Source organism: Dasypus novemcinctus, chromosome 8, assembly GCF_030445035.2.
Source record: "Dasypus novemcinctus isolate mDasNov1 chromosome 8, mDasNov1.1.hap2, whole genome shotgun sequence".
Taxonomy (NCBI): Eukaryota; Metazoa; Chordata; class Mammalia; order Cingulata; family Dasypodidae; genus Dasypus; species Dasypus novemcinctus.
Genome location: NC_080680.1, coordinates 61,456,205 through 61,481,020, shown reverse-complemented (window position 1 = coordinate 61,481,020; position 24,816 = coordinate 61,456,205). Strand labels below are relative to the sequence as shown.

General features: G+C 36.0%; 1 protein-coding gene across 3 annotated transcripts in view; it reads right to left on the bottom strand.

Annotated features, from left to right (window-relative positions):
• Positions 1-24,816, bottom strand: part of ADAMTSL1 (ADAMTS like 1) — a 1,125,968-nt gene that overhangs the window by 538,117 nt on the left and 563,035 nt on the right. The window lies entirely within an intron of this gene.

Sequence of the window (24,816 nt, the reverse complement as noted above, 5' to 3'; positions counted from 1 at the left end):
CCATGTAAAACAGGACTCATGAAAGCATAAAATTGGCAGAGACAAAGACCTGATTTTCTAAAATGAAGGAATCAGACACCAATGTGTAGGTAGGTGAAAAAAAAAAGGCTGATATTTCTTATTCTGGCTCATCAAGGGTGTTATTTTATTTATTATCTGAGTTTAGACTATCCTTCAAAGTTTAAAAATGGTGAGAACGAATTGTTTCACGTCATTCTGCAAGGTGTATGTTTTTTGTGGAGGGTATGTTGTAACTTTTTTTTAACAGGTAAGCACAAGTGTCCTGGAGTGGCAGTTCAGAATGCAGGGGACAGTGATAGATGTTTCAAAAATAGTGAATAACAGAGATGAAGACAGCAGCTATCAATATGGAAAACTGTTGTCAGCACAACGAGCAAAATCAAGAAAATGTGGAATTAGTAGCATTTTTATAGGACATACCAAAGTATGGCATTAGATGAAGGGCTACTTGTTTGAAAACAAGTGCCAAGATACCATGCTAAGATCTGGACCTTAGAGGATATTTTTTTTTTTAAACCTTCTATATTCTTTTATCCATTCTCACAAAACAGCAAGAGAGTGCCAACTTACTAACCACATTACTAATAGTAACATGTTGACAGAAATTAAAATATTTTCATATGTGTATTCCATCATTTTGGTCCTTACAACAACACTGCAAGGCAGTAGGATCAATATTACCAATTATATGTTTAATAAGCAAAGAATCTGAGACTCAGAGACTTTAGGTGACTTGTCCAAGGTAAGCTAGGAAGTGACTGATCCAGGACTTAAACCCAAATCATCTAAGTCCATGGTCATTATCTGCTCAGGTGAACCACACTCCCTGTTCAATTAAGGGTTCTTTAAGGGATCAAAGAAAATTCATTTTTGAGACAGAAAATTGTCTCTAAACATTGATTTTTGAAAGATATATGAAATATTAAGCACATGAATAATTCCTATGCCAATGAATGGGCCAGAGAAATCCATATTTCCATTATTTATATCTTACTTCTTTTCTTTACTAGAGAAGTTGTGAATTTATAGGAAAAAAATACAAGATTCCCAGAAACCACTCTATTACTAACACCTTGTATTGGTGTGGTACATTTGTTACAATTGGTGATAGCACTGTTTATAATTGTACTATAGCTATGGTCCATGGTTTAACTTGGGGTTCACTGTTTGTTTAGTGCAATTCCATGACTTTTTTTAAAAAAGTTTATTCTGTTATCATACATACACCTAATATTTCCCCTTTTAGCCACATTCATACTATATATATATAGTACATACACACACACACACACACACACACACATACATATACCTGTGCTGTTAATTTTATACTTTATAATAGCGTTTTTGAAGGAAATTTCCATTCTCCATCCAAGGATGACTTTTCTTTCTGGAAACTTTAGTCAATACTATTAGTATTTAAGTTAGGTCAGAATAAAAATATTTCTAAGAATCCATTTCTAATTTTGCAAAAGAAAATTAGGAAAATTAGAATTGGAGTTTTAAACTTCTTTCTTGAGATTACACTCCTCTCTGATGAAGGACCATGAGCCAAAATTTCTAGTAATACTGGTATGAGGAAAGGTTTCTTTGGCCAATTCCAATATGCATACAATGAAGTGCTTTCTATTTGTCTTGTGGAGATATCTCAATTAGAGTTTCCTTAATCATAACAGTGATACTTGAAAGAAAGAAATATCTTGTTAGAGGTGCCTCAATAAACTATTTTCTTCATCCAAGCATAAACAGAATGTTAACATTGAATCATGGAAAAATAATGAACAAGAATAATTTCTCATAGGGAGTTAAGAAAACCACATTTAGGATCTCTGTTAAAAATATGACTGACTATAATTTATAACATCTTACCTAGTACTAATGAATTTTAATAAATTTTAATGGGAGAGTTCTAGAGTAAATAAACACAATATAATTTTACAAAAGCAAAATTTAGCAAACTACCATTACAAGGCTGTAGTTTCTAATTAAATTTTTTCCTTTGGTAATTTTATTAAGAATTATATTGAGAAGTTTTCAAAACCTGAAAAGACAAATAAAGTAAATTTTTAAAAAATCAGTGTTTAGACAGAGAAAAAGGTATAAAAATGACCTGAGTCTACATATCAAAAGTAATTACCAAATCTCAGGTCCAGAAAAATAAATGAGATCCATGTGCTTGGGCTGGACATGGTTTTGTTGTTATTAACAAGGAATGGTGTGAATAAAGAGATCCTCTTCACTAATGATTGCCAGGAAGAAGGTTCTTGCATTTTACAGCCAAAATAATTGTTTTCATTAGATGACCCCAACATCTAGCCTAGAGTTAATAATCATAAGCAAATTAGCACTTCCAGTTATCTCAGGATATATTATGCAACCTTGTTTATCTTGGAGAGCGCCCTTGGACAGGCTCACTTACATTAATAGAGATGAAAGTTCTGTGGGTATTTCACACACGTTTTTTGAGGTCTTTATATATTCATCTGTGTACTAGAGTAGGCCTCAAATTGTTTCCTGAGAAAATGTTTGCCCTGAACACAGGTCAGTTGGTTCTCCTCTGTGGGGAACCAGGAAAATATTCTTGTTTTGTTGGGAGTTCCTCAACCTCTTGAGGGTGGCGAGTTCCAGAGAAACTGATTTTTACAGCATGTGGGCTTTCTGCTCTCACTAGCAAAGAGGACTAGCTACACTCCAGATTCCTTCCCTCCACAATCTCCTGTTTACTGCCGCTCACTACATAAATAAAGGCAGACTGAGAGAATGAAGATTACAGAAGCTTGCCTTGAAGGATAGTCCAACAAATTCAAATCCATTTGCTCAATACCACAGACTGCCTTTACTGATTTATGACACCACTTGTTTACATTGAGAAAGCCCATGCATCTCATTGTTGAATATACCATGCCACTTTTTTGAGATTATTGTGCCTTATACTTTAGTGCTTCATGACTACCCAAAAGAAAAATTACTTTTTGGTCTCTATATGAGAAATGGCATGCTTTCCCTGAGCAATTTTTAAAAGTCTTATGGACACTATGAATCTTATAACTGTTTTCTGAATCCCACTCCCACCCCCTTTGCATTAGCTGCTCGGAAGTCTAAAGTCAAATTTGTATCCCACTTCTAATAAATATATAAGACTTCATGGCAGATATTTTGCTAAATTTTGGCTTAAATTAAATAAGCTAATTTTAACTTGTCCAAACTTCATCACCTAGTTATATATAATTTATTTTATCTCATTAAACATATTCTTATATATTTTTTTCTTATATATTTTTTATCAGTATTTTTTTTTCATTAGAGAAGTTGTGGGTTTATAGAACAATCATGCATAAAATACAGATTCCCCACATACCACCCTATTATTAACACCTTGTATTGGTGTGGAACATTTGTTACAACTGATGATAACACACTTTTTAATTGCACTACTGCAGTAATTGCACACAGTTTAAATCAGGAGTCACTGTTCAAATAATGTAGTTCCATGGATTTTTAAAAATATTTTTATTCTATTACCATATAATCAAATATTTCTTGTTTTAATCACATTCAGATATATATTTCAGTGCTGCTAAGTATATTCACAATGTTGTGCTGTCACCACCATGATCCATTACCAAAACATTTCAATCTTAGAAATAGGAACCATGTACATTTTATGTCTTAACTTCTCACTATCCCAACTCTATCTCCTCGTAACCTATGTTCTAAATTCTGACTCTATGAGGTTGCTTATTCTAATTATTTGAATCAGTGAAATAATACAATAATTGTCCTTTTATGTCTAGGTTTTTTCATTCAACATTATGCCTTCAAGTTGTATCCATGTATCAGGACTTCATTCCTTTTTAAAGATGATTAATGCACCATTGAGTGCATATATCGCATTTTGTTTATCCATTCATCTGTTGATGGATACTTGGGTTGTTTCCAACTTTGGCACATTGTGAATAATGCCACTATGAACATCAGTGTGCAAATATCTGTTCAAGTCCTTGCTTTCAATTCTTTTGGGTATATACCTACTAGTGGGATTACTGTGTCATATAGTAGTTCTATAAATTGCCTTCCACAGTTCTGCAACAGTTGCATCATTTTACACTGACAGCAGCAATGAATGAGTGTTCCTATTTCTTTGCATCCTCTCCCACACTTGTCATTTTCTGTTTTATTTAAATATATTCTTTATTTAAAAAACATACATGGATTATATAAAACATTACATTAAAAAATATAGGGGATTCTCATATGCCCCACTCCCCACACCTCCCACTTTTCCCGCATTAACAACTTCTTTCATTAGTGTGGTACAATCATTGCAATTTATGAACACATTTTGGAGCATTGCTGCACAGCATGGACTACAGTTTACATTGTAGTTTACACTCTCTTACACTCAATTCTGTAGGTTATGGCAGTATATATAATGTCCTGTATCTGTCTTTGCAATGTCATTCAGGACAATTCCAAGTCCCAAAAATGTCCCCCCATATTACATCTCTTATTTCCTCTCTTTGCCTTCAGCAACTCCAGTGGCCACTGTCTCCCCATCAATGATATAATTTCTTCCATTGCTAGAATCACAATAAGTCTATAGTAGAATATCAGTAAGGCCACTCTAGTCCATATTTTATTCCCCAATCCTGAGGATTCTGGGATGGTGATGCCCACTCCACCTCTAATTGAGAGGGGGCTTTGATCCCATATGACTGATGGATGGGACTCTCTTGCTTGCAGTTGTACATTCTCTCAGTTCCTTGGTGTCTTTTTTTTAAAAATAACAGTCATTCTAATGGGTATGAAATGCTATTTTATTGTGGTTTGAGTTGCATTTCCCAAAAATATATATATTTAATGTCCTTTCTGGAACAATGTAAGCTATATGTGAACATGTAAGGTCAACATTATTGCTGCAAAGAAGCAATTTGTGACTCTCTTTGGGAGTTTTCAGCAATACCTGCCTCTAAATACATGCACTTAAATACATTTAATGTAAGATTATAATTTCAATTATTTGCCTTCTTATGGCATTTACTTTTTATTCCCATAACAATATGGTGATCATCTGTATCTTCATTTGGAAAGTACTTACTAGCAATTAACTTCTGGGCATAGAAGTTAATATATTGGGGATGAGAATGTTTAATATGAAATATTTTTTATTTGCATGAGATAGCCATGAAATTTTATCTCTATGTATTGCATATATAGCCCTCACATTTAGGATTTATGACACAGGTAAGCCATAAGACTCATGAAGCTCATGATTCTTAATAAGAACTACAATGTACTGGCTGAACTAAATCTGGGTGAAATGATTTCAATATTTGGAATATAGGATGGAGATTCTGATAGGAAAGGAAAAGAAACTGGGAGGGCAGCTTTTTACATATTGCCTCATACTTGGCACAATTCTGGAAATAATGTGGATGCCCAATACAAATTTATATTTATAACTGGAATGAAATTGAGTTATGTATATTAATTAGTTTATATCTTCTAGAAGATACATAAAGCAAATACAAGTTCTTTGAATAATTTATTTATATGGCCAATAAATAGACCTGAAGAGGTTTTTATACCTCAGTGATGAAGCAAAGAATTTTAAACCCTGTTCAATTTTTGAAAATAGTAAAATAAAGATCAAAGTAGGATAACTGGAGTGAAAAGAAATTTAAGGCCTTGCTGTGTTTGAGAAAGGATAAAAATATTGAGTAATTTTAGATTCTGTAAAGTCAAATACAGTTGTTAATATTTAATAGTACTCAACAAAAGAATGGAAATAGAATATATATATACTTTCCAAACCAGTAGAAGGAAAAAAGGGGAATAAAGAAAAATGCAGGAAAAGAAAAGCATGGAGGGAAAAAAAGCAAAGAAATAGCCTGTTAAATATAAAGCATGAATTAAGAATGTACAAGTAGGTGCAAATAAACCATTAATGAAAATAAATGTAAACAGATCAAGCTTATTTATTAAATAGGTTATTATGTTAGATAAAGATGGTGAAATCCAGATATCTGTTTACTAGAAACATGTAAAACTCAAGGACATAGAAAGATTGAAAGTACAGGGATGGAAAAACTAAATAACTGACAAATATTACCTAGCATAAAACAGGCTGAGTTATGTGAAACGTAAGTATGAAAAAACCTACAATTAAAAGCATTAGTAGATATAAAGCTTGGTACTGATGAAAAAGGAATGAATTCCTTACCAGAAAGATGTAACAATTGTGAATGTTTATGCACCTAGTAACACAGGCTCAAAATAAATAAAGCAAAACTTACAGAATTATAAGAAGAAATTGACAATTTTAGAGGGGAAATTTAAAAATGCCTCATTAGTATATGGATCAAGCAAAATAAAAATTAGAAAGAACAGAGAAAATGTGAACAAACCAATTCACACCCCACACGTAACTTCTAGACTACATAGATTCTTCTCTAGCCCACAATAAAGAGTTACAAAAAATGACTAAGAAATAGAGCTCAAAGAAAATCTAAAGAATTACTACCATACAGATGTTTTCTGACCATAATGCAATTAAATTCAAAATAAGTAAAAAATGTTAATAAAAAACACATAAGGATTTTTAAAAACTTTAATTTCAACACGCACAACTAACAAAATACTGCAAATGACCCAAATGTTATTAGAATTATAATGCAATGAAATAAATGGACTAGAACTATATATGTTAACATGGATAAATCAATAAAATAAATTCAAGAAAATAAAAGCATGTTCTGCAATGATACATATCAAATATATCATTTAAATGAAATCATAAAATGCTATGTAATATATACAATCTATAAATGCCTCCACATTTAGCAATAATTTAAAAGCACACATGGGAATGTTGAACATCACCTTCAAGTTCATGAAAGCTCTGGTGAGGAAGGAAGGGGAATCAGATCTGGCAAGGCTGCCCAGGAGGCTCGAGTGGTATCAGTGATGTTTTACAACTTAAACAATGTATCTAAAAAATATGATGAAATATTAAGGCTAAACAAACTTGCTGAAGGGTACATGAGCGCTCATTATATTTTCTCTAAACATTTATATGTTTAAAATATTTCACAGTAAAATTATTTTTATGTTGGTGTCTTTCCTTACAGTTTTTTCTTCCTATATATTTCATTCTAAACGTAATATATTTAATATGTTCTACACAAATACACACAAATGAGACCCCACTGTATATATCCATTTTAGGAAATTATTTCTTCTCCTAACGATATTTCCTGAAGATCCTCTCCACATCAGTAAACATACTTCTACCACATCATTTATGAGGACTTTGATACGTGTTGTCAAATTGTTCTCTTGGGTACCTTCTTGGTTTTTGTTCATGGAAACATAAAAAGCTGGTTTATTATTTATGCAATAGAAGGCATTTTGTTCTTAAAATAAAAAGAAGAAGACTACAAAAAATTCCTATTTAACTTGGAATTGGCCAGAATGGCATTGCAGTGACATATAGTCTACAGAATTGAGTGTAAGAGAGTGTAAACTACAAATGTAAACTATAATCCATGCTGTGCGGCAATGCTCCTAAATCCATTCATCAATTGCAATGAATGTACCACACTAATGAAAGAAGTAATTAATGTGGGGAAAAGTGGGAGTTGTGGGGAGTGGGGCATATAGGAATCCCTTATATTTTTTTATGTACCATTTTATGTAATCTAAGTATCTTTTAAAAACAAATAAAAATATATTAAAAAAAGAACTCTATTTTAAAGAAATTCAGCTTATCACACTCAAGAATGAGTAAGAAAAATAATTGAGAAGCGATTCAAAATAGCAAAGAAATCCTGTGGAGTCAGTTTAAAAATCCTAAAATTAAAATGGGAAATAGAAAAGGACATACAATGACTGACTGGAGAATATACTACAATTCAAAGTAAAATTACATGAAGTGAAGACATTTGGCCTAATTATTAACTAAGCACATAAGGATAAACTTAGAATTACTGAAAGTACTCTGGAAAACACTGCATCAAGCATTAAATAATAATAATAAAAGGAAAAGAAGGTCTAAGGAAATTCTAAAGATTCTCTGAAAAGAAGAAAATATTTTAAAATTTTGCATGAGGCAGTGAACCAGTTCATGGGGAGACAGACTGCTGCCTTGGAACAGAGAAATAACTGAACCCTAGTAGCCTAGAATCTTTAATGTGATATTGTCGTTAATTATGACTGGCTCCAGCAATTCCCTCACCACTAACCATCATGTTTGAGAAATCATGGAGGGCTAAAAAGCTGAACCATATCAAATCAAAGGTTCAAAACTCAGCAATTTGTCGTTTTGTTGCCGTTCTTTTGACATAGTAGAACTAGTGATCGTTTTCCACAGTGTATTTTGAACTTTGCTTAAAATAACATCTTCCAGCCCTCTTTATCAATCAACTATTTTTGAAAGTGAGTCCTAAAAGAAGACTATTGCTACAAGAACAAAGACAAAGCAGTTAGTACAAAGATAATATTTGATATTTTAAAAAGTAGTTAAGCACAGATATTATGAATTGATACTTTTTGGATGCTTGTTGTATTGTACATTCTTTGACTTCAGTGCCATTTATGTATTGCCATAAAACCATTATTATCATTTTGGCTTGGAAATTAGAGCACGCAGGTGGGGGAAAAGCTACTAGAGAAACAAGAATGAGTAACGGACATTCTCACCTCATTTAAAACAAATCCTGCCACCAATTGCCTATAATTCCTCTCATGCACCATGTGTTGCTAGTTTGGGACTATAAATGTGACAAGCATAAAGTGAAATGTCAGCCAAAACTACTGGAGTAAGGAAAAACCACAATTTATCATGTATCAGAGATTTAAAAGTTAATTTTGTGCTTTTTAAAAAGAGGGTTGAAATTTTAAAGGTGGATAATTATTCCTTTCACAGTTGAAGTTAAAACTTAATATTCATTTTACAACTAACATTACCAAAGGCTTTTGGGAATTGTGTATGGAAATGGCATTGTAAAATGGAAGGTTAAGAAGTAGTTTTATTTCTTTATTACTAGACATTCTTCAAATTAAAGGTAAATAAACATGCAGCATTTCTATTCACAATCAATTCTGATGTTTTGTTCAAAGGACATTCAAGAAGTAACACAGGAGTAAAGCAAAAATCTTTTAAAGTCATGGAACAATAAATTTCTCATTTACAATAAAGATGCTTGATGGATTTAACCATATATGAATCATGCCATCCTATTTTCAAGTGGTATCTGGTGATTGGTAACACTAGATCTTGAAGACTATTGTGGGACTTTGAATGGATGATAAACCAGAGGTTCAGGGAATCATCTAAGAGTCTAAGAGATGAAGGCAAGAAGTCAATTCCAAGAAAGGACTTAAATGGAAAAGTTCGTGGGTCATATTATCCATGGTGGGTAAAAGGGACAAATATCCCAGACTTTATTTCATGGCACTTTGTCTGCCTATCTGTACTTTGCCTGCAGTCTGTCCCCTTTGGACTACATACTCCTGTTAGACAGAAAGGGTAATATTTATGTCTGTTTCCCTAGAAAGTCTGGCATAAGAGTAGAGGCCCAATGGATGTTTATTAATAACTGAGCAAAAAGATTGGGGAATAAAGGCCACTAGCATAGATTTAGAAGATGTACAAAAGTGGTGGTTCTCTGCATGATGTTTACTAGTGGAACATGGGAAAAGAAAGGGTTACAGCAGAGAATATGAGGAAAGAAGAATCCAATCCAAGAGATGTGTAACTAGAATCAGGAGAACTTGGTAAGTGGAACAATGGGAAGAGAACATTTCAAGAGTTAAAAAGTGTTCAAGAAACAGAAATGTCAAGGAGAGTGAGAACTGAAAAAACAAAAATCTTATTGCGTTTGACCAGTAGGACATCAGAGATCCAAACACAGGTCCAGTGGAGTAGCAAATATGCCCTGGGATTGCAGGAGGTGAAGAAAGTGTAGCAATGGAGGCAACTCATTCCTGGTGGATAGGAGGGAATTTGGGGATTCAAAGCTCTTGATATAGGACTTTAGGATAGCTGCGGGAGAGAGAGATGAGGTGACTGAAGGAGGCAGGAGTACACGTTTAGGTGTGGTGCACTGTGATAATGTAAAGCTTTGCTGCTCAAAGCATGGTTCACAGAACAACAGCAGCAGCAGCAATACCTGGAAATCTGTTAGAAATAAAGACTCTGGGTCTAGATCTAGAGATATGGACTGATTGAATCAGAATCCGCATTTAACAAGACTTCATACTGACGTCTGAGGAGTACTGTTTTAAATTTACGTGAAAAGATGCTCAGTAGTACAGGGATGTACTTTCTCTTTCTCCACACCTAGATGCCGCCTTGTTACACACCCTCAATTTCCTTCTGGTGTGGACAAAAATAACTTTGAATTTGCCAATTCCAGGGGAGGCAGTCTCTATCAGTTTAAACAGCCTTGCTGGGACAAGTTTCTGGCTAATTTAAGATTCCACCTCAGTCAAATGGGACAGTTCATAAGGACAGTTTACTAGCTCTGATGTCTTGCATCAGTTATCCAATTCTCAGTAACAAATCACCTTGACACTCAGTGGCTTAAAATAACTTCTTTTTAAAAGAATTTCTTTTGATTCTCTGGGTCAGCTGAGTAGTTCTTTTGGTCTAGGCTGGCTTTACTGATCTTCGTGGTTGGCCAGTGGTCTAGAGTGGCCTCTTTCTGGTCTCTGATGGTGGGTATCTGTTTGGTCTAGGGAACCTCAGCTAAGGGGCTGTCTCTGCTCATTGAGGTTTCTTACCCTCTTTGAGCTACTTCACATGTGGCCTCTGGGTTCCACAAAGCAGAATTTTTTTATCTTTTGTAGCGTCACCTTTGCTAATGTCCATTGGTCTGGACTGAACCACATATCATTCCCTTGCAGCATTTCTGTCTTCATGGCCAGGCCTGAGGGAGTATGTGAGGCCATCATTGCATCTGAACACTCTCCTTTGTTTCTCCTCTACTAAAGCTGCCTGGTGCTGATATGAGACACTTGATAAGGTGCCTCTCCTCCATATTTCAGGTGGGAACACATTTCTATTGTGTATAGATGTTCCCTGAACTTATCTGACCATCTCACAGTCAGTCCTAGCTGAAGCACAAAGGTCTGTGAAGCTGGATCTCCTTGAGGGATCTCAGCCATTCCAATCTTTCTTTTTGGAATATTTTCATAGCACTCTTCTCTTTCGTAGCAGGAAAATGTTTTTTAAGTCATAACCCCTATTACATTTTCTGCTCAATGGCTTAAACTCTATGGCAAGTCCTCCAAGCACTGGCTCAAGACTGCTGATGCCAAATCCTTTTGAAATTCAGAACAAAAACATTTATCTGTCATAGGCCTACCTCTTGCAAATGAAAGTCATAATTTCAAGGCCTTAAATAGGTACTTAAAGTAAACAAATCTTTGTTATAGGCTGGATATGTCCTCTTATCACCCCTCACTACTACCATCTCCAAGCCAAGAGCAGCATATTCAGAAACATATTCCTGAAACAGAGGAAAAGACAATGGGTGTAAGGAAGTATGGAAGAAAAATAACCTCCAGTATTTAAAGATATCCATTACATTTGTAATTTAATATGTCACCTTATTTAATTGCCCTCCCCCCACTCACACACACACAAACAAAAACACCTCTGTAATATAGATATTAACCAATGAGGTGAATCTCAGATCACTTATCTTCCCAAAAGCACAGTAGATTCATGGTGGGATAAGAAATGGGACCAAGGCCTAGCTGTCCCTTTCTAACTCATTTAGGAAATGTCTAAGTCTGGGACACAAGGGTATTATTCCATTGCTACCCTCAGCTATGTTCTATTGCTTGTTGTTCTGCTTTATGCATTTCTGTTGTTGTTTTCACAAACTACCTCTGTGGATTTGCCATCCTTTAATTTGGCACCTGAAAGTCCTTTAGAAATCCATCCTGTAAAGAGGGCCAGTCTAGCAGTGTTGTCTTGTAAAGAGCACTGTCATCATAACTTAGAACTTTGTGGGAAACGGACTTTGGCCCAGTGGTTAGGGCGTCCGTCTACCACATGGGAGGTCCGCGGTTCAAACCCCGGGCCTCCTTGACCCGTGTGGAGCTGGCCATGCGCAGTGCTGATGCGCGCAGGGAGTGCCGTGCCACGCAAGGGTGTCCCCCGCGTAGGGAAGCCCCACGCGCAAGGAGTGCGCCTGTGAGGAAAGCCGCCCAGCGTGAAAAGAAAGAGCAGCCTGCCCAGGAATGGCGCCGCCCACACTTCCCGAGCCGCTGACGACAACAGAAGCGGACAAAGAAACAAGACGCAGCAAATAGACACCAAGAACAGACAACCAGGAGAGGGGGGGAAATTAAATAAATAAATAAATCTTTAAAAAAAAAAAAAAAAGAACTTTGTTAGTGGGATCTTAATTTACCAGGGCTGCTATGACGAATACCACAGGACAGATTGGCTTAAACAAGAATTTATTAGCTCATGGGTTTAGAGGCCAGAAGTCCCAATCAAGTGACAGCAAGGCCATGCTTTCTCTTAGAGTCTGTAGCATTCTGGTGATGGCTTGCCTCGATCCTTGGGCTTTTCTGACTGTCGTTGCTGCCACTGTCCCATGGTAATGGCTTTGGTCTCCTCCTATGGCTTTCTCTGACTTTTGGCTTCCTTGTCTCCTCCTACGGCTTCCTCTGACTTCTGGCTTCCATGCCTTCCCTGACTAGGCCAGGATTTCCTCTCTTTCTAAGGCCCCCAGTCATACGGATTAAGACCCACCTTGATTCAGTTTGACCACACCTTAACTAATAACATGCCCAAAAGGTCCTATTTACAAATGGGTTCACACCCATGGGAACACAGATTAAGAACAAGACTTGTGTGTGGTTCACATTCAATCCCCAGCAGTGGGAATCTTTTTCCACTAGGTGTTCAGTAGGACTGAGAGGTAATTTTAAAGAAACCACAAGAGGTATGCTGTGATGTTGTTCATAGCCCAGTCTCACACATATTCAGGATAGAACCTGAAGCACTGGTCTCCTTTCTGCCATTAACATCTCCCTAAACAGGCTCTGGATTTTACGGCTCCTTCGTTTCTTTGGAGATATTGATATTTCTTTCCTTTTGATATTGTAAGATTCCATGTGCTTGTAGAGGTTCTCCAAAACAAACATTCCTCCTGCTTTCCCCAACCTAAAGCAGCTCTCACTATTGAAAAGAAAAAGTAGTCTTACCACAATTGAAAAGGAAAGTTGCTAAATTTAGACGTGCATTTTGGAATCATCTCTCCCACCATCATTCTGGCAAAATTAAAATTTCCAAACAATTCAGAATTAGAAAATCACATGTGGTAAGACTGTGATGTGTGGCAGTGTGGTTGGCATGGTAATATGAACCGTGGTGGCATTTACAACTGGAAGATGTGTTCTTCACTAGCTTCTTAAAGACGTATGATATCTCTGAATTTGAGTTACTCTCATATTTGTCAGCTGAGAATCATGGAAAGTTTGTTAGTTTTTCTAAGCCGCTCTGCAAAGAAGAGAAACTACCTGCCACCTTTGAAGAGAATCTACACAAACATTGCATGGGGCTGGTTTATCACCCTTGTATGCCAGCAGTCATTGGAAAAGCAGGAGCCCTCTGGAAGGAGCAAAGATGTAGTACAGGAAAAATATTTCATTGAGCTGTCTAGAAACAGTATTTTATAGGTTATGGAAAGGGAAAAGGAAACATCTAAAACCACTACCCTTTAAATGAAAGGTGCAAGTACTGATATTTTTTCTTTAATCTTTTGGCTGTCTTTAAAATGATCCTCACTGGCTCTGGTGAAATACTTGTACCAGGAGACTATTAAGAGAGTCAAAGTACAACTCTCTTTCCTCTACTCCAAATAAGCTCTCAGTGATATACAATTTTTAAAATGGGCTCAGATTTCTTTTGCTGCTTCTTTATAGAGCTAATGACATTATGGCCCATGACCAAGTACACAAGCCAGATCTCAGCACACATTACATTAGAGGAAACTTTTCATTCACTGTGAAGAAGAAGATAGTTCTTTGATCTCCAGGTGAAGCCTTTTGTCCTTCCCTCCCAACATCACCCAGCAATATATGATTACACCACATTACGAGGCAGCATGAGACAGGAGAAGCCAGTGTGTCCCAGGTTCAAACATGCCCTACTCTAAATAGGCATGTTTCCTTGGACAAGAACCTTAACTTCTCCAAGCCTCAGCTGCATAATTTATAAAAAGGGACTGATAATATTTGCCTCAAAGAGTTGTTCAAAATCCTAAAGACAAAATATCCAAACAGTACCTGAAACAAAATAGGCACTCAATAAAATGGTAAGTTTTATAATTTTACTATTATACCTTTAAAAACCAGACCCAAAGACCTTTTTTACAGGAGGAGCAAAATGAATCTTTTAACTTGAGGGAAAGGATGAATGGAAAAACCAAATAAAAATTTATTTATTAACTTAAACTCCTTCTCTATCTTTTTCATGTTTTCAAACTACAGAGCCAAAGAAGGTCTAATTTATCTTGGGTCAGCAGGTGGCCTGAAGGCCAAGCTCTAAAAAAAGAGTTTAACACTTTAAACTCAATGTAAGTTTCCATCATTTGAGTCAAACATGAACATTATCATTTTGCCCAAATTATTTCCAGCCCCTCCAGTGCATTCCACTTGCATGATTTCAGACAAGAGAACTGAACGGTGAGGGGAAAATAAAAGTAAAACGAATAAATACTCAAATATGCTAGTGCTCCTGGTGAGACAAAGGAGATGAACTCACAGGAGTCCCCATGCTACCTGCACAGGTTTTCCATCAAGTCCAACAGGATGTCTACAGTTGTTACAAAATAAAGGGTCCTCCTTGGTGGAAATGACCAGCTCCTCTCAGTTCATTTTGCAACAGCTCATGCTGCATTTATATGTGCCATGTATTCACCTGAAGGCACTGTAATAAGGAAGGGAAACATATTGAATAGAAATGGAGGCAAGTTCAGCCTTAATGGGAAAAACATGAGAATCCTTTTTTTGAGAAAATGAAGCTCTAATACAGAATATGTGAACTCTCCAGATTGACCAAGTCATTTGAAAGTTAATTCATGAAAATGTGCACTTTCTTCCTTCCTCAAGTATTTCATTAAGCTGCTCTTTGCCTCATATGTAAGTAGCAACCTTTTATGTTCTTTTCCCAGAGGAGATGACCAGAAGAGAAAAGTCAACAAGTAAAAAATTATTTATAACTTAAAAATAACTATTAGGGTTTATTGGTTGGGGAAGGGAGAGGGAAGGAATGTAAGACTAAAACTGAGACTTTATAGGATCCATTTAATGCATGCATATTCCTTATTTTTCTGATTCCCTTCTCTTAATATTTTTAATTTCTACATTTATCTCATATGTTCTATTCATTTTGTTTCTCCCCCATTTATCATAGACCATCTTTATACTTTATAAATTGCTTGTTCATTCTAAAACTTCCCTTTTCTCATTTAGCCGATCGATCTCTTCTAATTTTCTCTTTGTTAATCCTTCCCCCCATATTCTTTCTAAATTCTTTATACCAACCAATTCAAGTAAAAAAAAAAAAAAAAAAAAAAAAGCCTAGCGAATGAATAAGAGGTTGTTACAGAAAAGCAAGAAATCTTAAAAGTTATAAAACAGATGAAGAAATAATCACATAGATGGGAAATGCGACAGCAAGGATAAAGAAAGAATGAGGAATACAAGGAAGTAGAGTAAGGGGCAACATTTCTCATTTTAACAGCCCCTCAGTACTCTCAAAATCAGCTATCCCATTCAGTATGAGCTTTACTGCTTCATGCCTGTGAAATGGGAAAACAAAGGAGGCTTGAATAAAAGCATTTAATCCCTGACAGAGTTAAGGAAATGGCCTGAGAATACAAAAATGGGCAATGCTAATGATTTCTTAATTTCTTCATTCACATTTATACCTCCTTAGAGAAACTGTGCCTTTTCTTTTTATTTCCATAGTATTGTTTGTCTTTACTTGCCTTCATTCCATATTCTACATTTTCTATGTTCTTATGTTCTCATTCACTATAAAATCAATTCCTTCTTTTCCTGGACTCTCAAGGCAGCCTGGAGATCCTTTGGCAGCCCTCTCAGCTTCTTCTTCCATGCCATGCATGGCTGTCCTGGTACTTCAATTTATCCCTTCCAAGCCCCCTTAACTTTGTGACAAACTGCCTCACTTTCTCAAGATGACTATGGCTCGGTCTTGACAGAAAAACATTAGAGGCATTTGGTTCGTATCTCCTTCAAGTTGCTTGCCCTCTCCTAAGCATCTGCCGCCCCACTGACTTCTTGTTTCTCTTTGGTCTCAGATGATCAAGCATCCTGCAGCCCAAGGGTAATTCCTTCACCTGAACTCTCAATCCTGTCCCTTCCAGAGATCCTGTGCCATCAATTATTTCTACCCAACCCCTGACATAATCGCATTAACTTTTATGACAGAATAAAATTTATTGATGTGGGACTAGGGAGACTGGTCAGAGGAAGGCATGATTAGAAAGGAAGGAAAAAGAAAATGAGGTTAAGTTATTCATGACAAAGAACTAGGGTGGAGGGCAGGGGAGAGAAGGAAGAGTAAGGAAAAGTCTTAAGGAAAAAAGGAGGGAGATTCTGAAGAATATGGAAAGTGAGAAAATGGGTTATGAGAAATATTGCTAAGGGACTTATTCGGATATAATTTAGCATCATTTAAGAGGTATCAGTAAAGACACAATTTTCTGTTTTGAGATGTTTCTTTTAATATGACACAAAATAAGAATTCAATCATATGTGTGAGATGGAGGGTCAAGAAGGTAATGCTTATATTAATCTCTCTCAAATTAAACAACAACAAAAACAAAAACAGAACCAGCAAAATAAAACATGTACCCTCAATCCCACATCACTCTCCCAGCTATAATGCCAAGATTTCTGAAAGATGACTTTATTCAGTCTCACCGCATTCACGCATTACACTTTTGAAAAATAGCTACCATTTATTGAGTGTTTACTACGTGCCAGACACTGACCTTCACGTACATTATTTCCTTTAGTCCTCAAATAACAATCCTTGTGTTTTAATTTAGTTGAAGGCTTATTTCCTAGGCCAAAGGCAAAACTAAAAGCTGGCTCCTTCTTTGAGTTAGTGGCCCTTACACTGATACTGCAGGTCCACTAGACATAATTGAGCAAAAGCAATTTTTATTGGCCCCTTCACCACCCTTTAATCTAGAAGAGGAAGAAGAGAGAGAAAGAAGGTGCCATCTCCTAGGGAAGATTGGAATCATGCTCTCGCCATCAGGTGGCTCAGTGCAGGCTGGGTGCTAAGAGGGTGGCAGCGGCCCCAGCAGGTCCAGGGTGCTGAGGAACTTGGTATCCGCCTCAGCTCATGAGTGCAGGAATGGCATTCAGGGCTGGGGTGTCCATGAACACGAGGCTTTTCCAAAAAAGATCTGCAAATACCAATCACTCACAATTCAAATACTGTGTTCTCACTAAAAAGCAAATTCCCGCCTGTGCACTTAAATTAGAAACTTCAATGTGCACATTATACTGAATGAACACAAAACAATACATTTTTACAAAATCAGTCTTTAATAAAATAGAGATCTTTAAATCTGCTACTGAGATGATAATTCCACTGTTAGGAAAGATTTGAGATAATATCTAATATGTATTGAATGCTATGAGCAGGCATTCAATTACAACCTGACATGTATTAACACACTTAGTCCTTTCAACAACCTTCTGCAATTGGCACTATTACAATTAGTATCATTTTACAGATCAGGAAAACTTAGAGAAGTTAAATTGCATCTAGCAAGTGATAGGAGTTTTTGAACTCAGAGAATCCAGCTTCAGAGGTCATGATCTTAATCACTGTCCCATATTCTTCTCAGTCTATACTGGTAATCTGGATTTTATAAAATAAAAGAGAAGTCTATCAGGTTCCATATTTGTGAGAATTTGGGGAATTTATTTTCACAAATTGATTGCAGTGTTCCTTTACTAGAATGAAATTTATATGACAATGTTTGATAAATAACATATAAAATAAAGATATAAATAAAATCTTGTATTTTATTTAAAATTTATTTGTAAGCATACTTGAGACGGCATATAGAGAGCATGGTCAACCAAAAAGCAAAGGTCTGATTGATTTTGCAAAACAAAATCAGCACCCAGACTTGTATTTCCATCATATCCATAGCTGTTTGTAATTCTCTCTCTCTATAGGAAGTTCCCACAGAATCTTTTTTCTGAAGAAGCAGTAAGTCATACTAGCTTTGTTGTGTGGTTAGTACATTTTGGTCGATAATATATAATGAATCTGAGGCAAACTTGGACTTGTCAGCACAAATTAGTCGTAAAAATAATATAAGGATTTCTACATTTACTATGTAAGGAAAAGCAATTAAACCAATAGAACTTATTCCCACCTTTAGTCAGTTAATGTTAGGAGGAAATAACCCAAAGAGAAGTAAGATTTGCTTCTTTCCTCTAATGTAATAGCCTAGGAGAAATCAATCAGTGAGGACCTAGATCTATCCTGATGTGGTGTGGGGGGGAGGGGAGCACCATGAGAAGTTTCAGTTCTGGTCCAGAGTGAGTGGGTTATGGTTGGCATGATTTCTTACCCAGATAATGGACACCTAGTGACGCAGACTGACTCCTTCACTTTCCTTAGACAGGAGCTTTGGATGGCAGTATCCAGAGTCTTTAAATCATACTCCCAAAAGACTCCTTAATATTGCCACTGTCAGTTCCATCCATACAAGAGAGATAATCCCCAAGTCATGCCCTGGGACAAGGGATGGGAACAGGTGATTAGTACTATTTTCTTTTTTTACTATGATGCATTTAATGTATGAGTGAACTCACTTCATCTTAGTACTGTTACATCATGCAGAAAGGCAAGGCTGAATATAAGTCTACCCATTTATAAATTATTAATAAAATTGTTTTGAGGAGAAAATGTGTTATGTATGTATAACAGGAATAATGTTTTGTTTCATTTTGTTTTTTAATTTGCCAATTTATGGTCACTTATCTTCCAGAAACATGTGCTTCACTATCACTATGGCTCCAGGGAAGGGACCAGTAAATGCTATCTCAAAAAACAGAGGCATTAACAAAGGGCAGTCATTCTAAACATTGGCTGCAGATTATACTCCCTGGGGAGCTCTTAAAATTCCTGATGCTCAGACCATACCCAAGTCCAATGAAATGGGAATGTCCTTGAGTTAGACCTGTCATTTGTGATTTTTAAAACTCCTCATGTAATTCCAAGGTATAGCCAATAGGAACCTCTAAGAATAAAATGTTCATGTTGGAGGTAGAGGAAAGGGAAAGCTCCAGAATGAAGTGGAAAGCTCCCTAAATGGAAAGCTCTTAGCCCAGTTCCTAATTTATAATAACTGTTTAATATACAATGGTTAGTATCATCCTTTTCAGGTCCCAGAGATGTGGGGAGTTGGGGATTGTGGCATGGGATGAAGATAGTGAGACATGTGTGTCATGGCCATATCACTCCCTACTAATTCAGTGTCCTAGTAAAAATCCTAGAGGGAGAATATTATGAGGTGAGGAAAACAAAGTACAGAGGGTTTGCACTATTTGTAATTTGGATCTACAGAAAGAAACTGCTTCATAGTATGTCCACTGTAATAGCCTGTGGTACAGCAACCACAGTATCCATAGTGTGATATTGGTTAGACTCCTATAGTTAGGAGAGGTGCTGAATTTAGATCGCTGGCTCAGCCTTGAGTCCAGAAGATCCCAGTGGCAGTAGTAAAGTGGACCGTGGAAAACATACTTATCACAGGGAACAAGGAAGGGACTGTGAAAATCAGCTTGCAGACTTATGACCTCTCTGCTGAACCCCCAAAGGCAGAGTAAAACCATCCTGCACTTGGACACCATCTTGGAAAGAAAACTGGGAGAGAAGATCTGAAAGGACTGTTGTAAACTAGAAGATGAATGAAATACTGTAAGACAAGTGTAAGATTATCCACTATCCACTGAGAGAATGGGGGGCTTACAATCAAGATTCAATCCATTTTATGATATGACACAGCTACATTTTTGCCTGTTTGTACTAGGTTAAATTCCAGATCCCACAGGAAAATAGAAAGCTCTTCAGCCAATGCTTAGCCAGGAATAAATTCTCAATAAATGCCAGTTGGAATCATTAATTCAGAAGTCATTCTGTGGCATAAGGATTAATAATTTTTAAAAAAACTGTGACTGGGAAACTCAACTAAAAGTAATTGGATCCTAGGATTGGATGGGACATGACTCTAGAAATAATCCAACAATCCTATAATTTTAGAAATTATAGCACCAAATTCCAGACGATTAAGGATTCCCTGATGGTCATGCAGAAAGCCTCCCCCAGGTCCTTCCTGACCACCAGGTCTATGCTCACTTTAGGAGCCACAGCATACCCGAGGCAGGATAGGGTCTTATTTATGAAGGATTTATGATGTGTCCTTAGCCCAAGCACTGCAAATAAGCAAGATATTTTGATAGTTTTCTGTTTTGTTCCATTTTAATTTGTTATTTTTACTATGGTAATGGTTTTATTATGATTTGTCCCATATTTCAATCTGGAATCAGGAAGTGGTTGTGTGTAGAAAAGCATATATTTTGAGAGCCCCATATGTAACCAAACCCTTCAATACTGTGTTACATCTATGATAGAAGGGAGTAAGCCTTCAGTTAAGAGTGAAACCAAAAGACCTTGATGATAGAACTTAGTGATTATGTATTTTTATAGTTTTGGTGAATACGTTAACTGTAGGAAAATGGGACTTGTGAAATTTGGGGTTTGAATGGGTGGCAATGAATTATGGATTCATTAAGAGCTTGAAGACCTCAATTGAAGTCCACTACTAAGATTTAAGTCCAACATGTATCCCCTCTTTCTTCCTCAGTTTCTCCTGCTCTGCCTCTCATAAGGGGGTCATGGCAATCAAATGGGACACTCACTTGAAAGGGTTTTGTAAACTGCAAAGAGCTATTCACATGCTCAATCTAATTATTACAAAATATTCCAAGTTATGGCATGCTGTTTGTCCTTCTGATTACCCTTCTCACAGCTTATCTCTCCTTTCCCAAAATGCTGGTGATGACAGTTAGTGATTTTTTTTTTTTGTTGGCATTACCTAGTCCTTAGAGCTGCCATTTCTAAGTAGGTTACCCATTTACTTGATTACGCATTTCCTCTTGATTTAGACGATGTATGGTAGACAAATCTTATTTTGCTTATCTAACCTCCCAGATCGATATCTGAGTCAGTTATTGAGGGAGTGCTGCTAAACGTTCCCTATAGACTCTAAGTTGTTTTGTTGCACAGATCTATTCTTGTGTTAGTTAAAAATTCCCATGTCAGCAATGTATAGGTCATTTTATCTATCTCAGAAATACTCACTGTGTTGCCTGATGGAGTGAATGGGTGATGCATGCCCAGAGGTCTAATATCAGAGCTGGGCTCAGAGCCCTTGCAGAGAAGGAACTTAAACTTTATTTATATAAAATATCTACCCTAAAGTTCTGGGTTTTGTTAAAACTGCATCTGGCTCCAGAGAAAGATTCTTAACTAGAATTAAATTTGCCTCCTCATATCCTAATGCCCACATTTATTTGTGATTGTGAAATAGATCTTCCAAAATTCAGTACATTGTACAAAAAAAAAGCCATAAATTTTATAGTGATTTGTATTTCACGATTCTAAAACCCTGTTTAATCTAACTTTACTATTCTTTTGTGTTTACCAATATACATTCAAAGAGATACAAAAACCTATGACATTAATAAACTATTATGCTTTAGCAAACATGTATTTATAAAACAAATAAAAACACCCAATAAACCTAAGAGTAACAACTCAGATATCGAATTCCATTAAAAAGAAAAATCTCTTTCTTGTGCCTTGTGTTTTTAAGGTTTGGCAATACATGAAGTTTGCAATGTGATATAAGTTTCAGATGCACTCCACCCTTATTAAAATACCAACTGCAAGAGACAGACATTCAGTGTATAATCATAAAGTATTATTCTAATGATGGAATGCATGATAGCTATGTTGAGCTTTATATGAAAAAAACAAACCTAAATCTAGATCTTTGGACAAGGTCAGAGTGTATAATGCATATACACATATATGATTCAAAATACAATGTCTTAAAACAAATAAAAATTCTATTAGAACTGCAAAGCCAGGGACCTTATTCTATATAAGATATGCATTACATAAAGCAAGACATTATTTTCAACATTTAGATAAGTATAGGAAATAAGTAATTAGTCAACTAATAGTAATAAGTAATTAGGTCAACTAATAATTCCTATAAAAAGCTTTAATCTCTTAAGCAATGGCTTTCTATGTATCATCTTGTTCCAATCAGAGCATCTACCAATGCCTAAGAAAATGATTCTTTCTAGAATATTTAAATGTAAATATTTCCCCTAACTTGGTTGCTAATTTTATGACTTCTGATAATCACTTGAGATTACTGTATCTCAATTTCCCTATCTGGAAAAAAAAAGGGCAAGAGCACTAGCCCTTGCCTCAGAGTACACCCAGTTAGTTTAAAATGTTCCCAGCTCATAATTGGCACTGCAGAATTGAATGTGAAAGTATTATGCTGTCTTCTAAAGAAAAATGTACTACAAATACAGTTTATGTATGAAACGCACATAAACAGGAAAAGAGGAAATATTGTGTGGCTATACAGTGACAATAAATAAAATGATGGATATAACCATGTCTGTCAATTTTATAGTGTGAATAAAAGCAGCTTCATTTATTAAGCCTTAGCATATATGAGGCAAGATTATAAGTGCCTTACATGGATTATGTCATTTAATACAACTCTGTGATATGGACACAATCATCATCTTCTTTTATAGACAGGAAGACTAAGGTTTGGAGGCTATTAACTAGCTCAAGGTCTCACAAGTAATAAGTGGTGGAGTTGAGAGTTGAACCAAGGCAGTGTCATTAAAAAGCCCCAGCTCCTACCTCCTGAATCAGAGGATAAACTTTCCCTAAAACGTGAATTCTCCTTTAAAATACTAAATATAGCTAACCCCCTTTCTCTATAAACTTCAGTTAATTGATCAGTTTTTATACCACTCTAAAGCACTACACTGTTTCATTTCCTCTCACTGTCATAATTAGATTTTATTTGCTACAGAGCAAATATAATTCTGGAATGGAGTTTCTTTGTTGGGAGGAATAAACAAAACTAGGCAAGAGATAAAGTATAAAGAACATATCAAGTTGAATCATTAGGGAGATCATTGTGTTGTGTGCTTTCCCTACAAAATTCTGGATGAAAGAATAGTACCCTAAAGTCTTAGTAGTAATTAGTAGGCAGAATATTCTACATTCAAATCCTACCTTCATCACTTAATAGTTGTGAGACACAGGGCAAAGCACTTACTCTGAGTCTCAGTTTCCTTGTCTACAAAATGATGATAATAAAGTCGATCTAAATAACATATGTAGAAAAGTTGGCACACTTCCAGGCACACTGTAGTAATGAAGTAAGCACAAGTTCCATGCCTTGCCCCCTCGCCATGGACTGCAGGAGTATCCATAAGGACACACTCCAAGACTGCAGTGTTCAGTATGGGACCAGGAGGCCCTTCCCACCCTGTGCCCCTGAAAACATCGCTGTGGTAGAGCAGTGGGTGATAACTCCTGCTCATGGTGAGCGTTGTGTGGTGCCAGGGGAAGATCCACACTTGTGAGACAGGAATGCATGAGATACATTTTAGAAAGACTGCTTTATCTTCATGTCTGTCTGTCTATCTGTCTCTCTCTCTCTCTATCTATTTATCTATCTATCTAATTACCTGGATGGATTAAAAATCTGGCTCTGACATTTACTAAATGTGTGTCTCTGTGTCTATGAAAATTATTCACCTTTTCCCTGCCTCCGTGTCCTCCTCTATTCAAAATGGACCTACGAATTGCACTTAGCTCATAGGTTTATTTTGAGGACTGAAAAAGTTAATAGGAGTACTTAGAACAATAGTGACTGGTACCTTATAAATGCTCATTAAAATTTTTCCATTATTAATATTTAAAAATAATATTATTAGAGATTAAGTCTTTCCTTAGTTTTACAACTCATACATGGTGACCGTAGGGTCCATATCCAGTCAGGTTTTTTCATGTCAAATTCCATTTCTTTCTGTTATGTCATGCCATCTCTAAGGGGAAAAAAAAATCATCTTTCTTCTTAAAAAGTCAATTATCCAAAATACTTTAATACCAATAACTAAGTCATTAGAGTCCTTGTATATGGATAAACTTGTACTTCATGCTTTCCCAGGGACTAGATCTGAAAGCTATCTCTCTTAAACAAAACCCTATATGTATGTTATATCCAAATTATTGCTGGGCTGTTACTTTTGTCAGTTTGGACATTGGTAGAAACCTTTAAATGAGCAGATTAAGTTAGCAGGTAGAAAGTTTAAGACACTTTGTAAAATAGAGTGAACAGAGGGTTAAGGAGGAAAATGTCAGAAAGCAAGGACTTATATAAGGAAATAATGCTATTTTAGTACTCACTCAATGGACTTAGGGAAGGGCAAATGTATTTTGACTACACATGAACCAGACAAATGGAATAAGAGTTAATACTGATTTTTATGCTTTGTCTATTCTAAATGTTTGTTGATTTTAAGAGGCACTATCAATGTAATAATAGTTCTTTTTAGAGGAGAAAGTAATACTCAACAATTAATGTACATGCTAATTATGAA